This window comes from Colobus angolensis, unplaced genomic scaffold, assembly GCF_000951035.1.
Source record: "Colobus angolensis palliatus isolate OR3802 unplaced genomic scaffold, Cang.pa_1.0 Scaffold112, whole genome shotgun sequence".
Classification (NCBI taxonomy): domain Eukaryota; kingdom Metazoa; phylum Chordata; class Mammalia; order Primates; family Cercopithecidae; genus Colobus; species Colobus angolensis.
The window spans coordinates 9,034,523-9,036,138 of NW_012112253.1; the positions used below are offsets into that span (position 1 = coordinate 9,034,523).

Here is a 1,616-nt window from a genome sequence, read left to right on the forward strand (position 1 = left end):
CAGCTCACTCCATCACCCCTTTCTTATGGTTTATATTCCATAAGCCAGAGTTGGTTCATCCTCAAATAAAATATTTTTAGTTAACTTGTCCCTTTCCTGAAATAAGTCTATGAACATCATTAAATAGCACTTTATGCCTTCCCTATTATATGGCAGTGAGTCTCCTATTTTCAGAAACAATTATCTTCATGTTATCTTATTCTAAAAAGTGCAAAACATTGCCTCCAGCTGTCATATGCTAAATGCAGTTGATCTTCACCGTAATAGGATTTGTAAATTCAGAAATGCAGCCCATCTACCTTAAACCCTTTAAATTGTGTGAATTTGGTTTTCCCTTCAGAAACAACAAGGTTCTGAAGAGAAGGTTGTTTTCAGCCCCACAGGCTTGAGGGTAGCATTCTAGTGAGGTCAGCCTCTATGGTTTGCATAAAAACGTGGATTCTGTGGCCAAATCAGTTTAGGAAACAACCGATCAAAAAGTTATACAAACTTCTTTACTCATGACTTTTCAAAGTCTAAAATGTGTGTCCATAGTGTGAATTTACAGGAGAAATTTATTCAGGGATATATCCCAAAGTTACATGGCCAGAAGTCTTTTTTCAGGGGACATTTCTCTGAAGATTAGTGCTCTATAGGGTACATTATGAGAAGTATCATCCTAATAAGAGTATTTGATAAGGTTACTGATATATTCAGCTCTCCTATGAGGGCTGCTGGCAGTGAATGGAATCTGACTGCTTACTCTCCAAAATCCAGCCATCCATCCACTCCTACCAAACCTACCCCATAATTGTTCTCCCATCCACTCCTTCCATGCCACTGTTACTTCCCTTGTCCTCACACTACTTCTTCATTCGTGGACTTCGATGACATCTTACTGGCTGGACCTTCTGGCTTTAATAATTACTTACTCCAGAGTCTCCTATATACTGCTATTAGATGAAGCTTTCTAAATAAAATACTGTTTTCATACTGCCACTGTACTCAGTAGTACCAATACCTAGACGATAAAGTCAAAATACCCTTCGAGGTGGCCAAGACACACAGTTTGACCTTGATGTACTTGTCAACATCATTCCTCTTCTCCTAACCCCTGGAGTCTAGCAGTTCTCCTACTGAACTACAACTACAAGCATCTTTTTCTTGATACCTTCCATGGGAGGGCAATACCCTGGGCTCCCCTCTTGTCTGTCCAGCCAGCACCAATCCATTATACAAGGGCCAGAGGCAGCTCCAGAACCACAACTTCCTCTTAAAACCCATTCAATGACCACTGGAGCTCAGAGACTTCTACATCGCTGCTTCTCTGATCACATTTTCCCTATCACACTCTTTGACCGGCAATTAAATACTGGTTTTCATAGATAGAATTCTAGTGCCATTAACATGAATGTCAACTTCTAGAGACATACCACTTGTCTGATATTTTATTACTGAGGACCCAAGCACATCACTTTCCTGATGGAATAAATTCCAAGGAAAGGATTTATACAGTCAATCTAGCAAATAAGCCTATATATTTAACTTCTTAGAATTCAAAGATACTCACCTTTTGTATCACTTCCTGCTCTCAGAAAGGGCATCACAATCTTGCCCAGGTTGGCCTCAAACTCCTA

General features: G+C 39.9%; 1 protein-coding gene across 2 annotated transcripts in view; it reads right to left on the reverse strand.

Annotated features, from left to right (window-relative positions):
- The window catches only part of CHD2 (chromodomain helicase DNA binding protein 2), a 146,771-nt gene that overhangs the window by 82,403 nt on the left and 62,752 nt on the right, over positions 1 to 1,616 (reverse strand). The window lies entirely within an intron of this gene.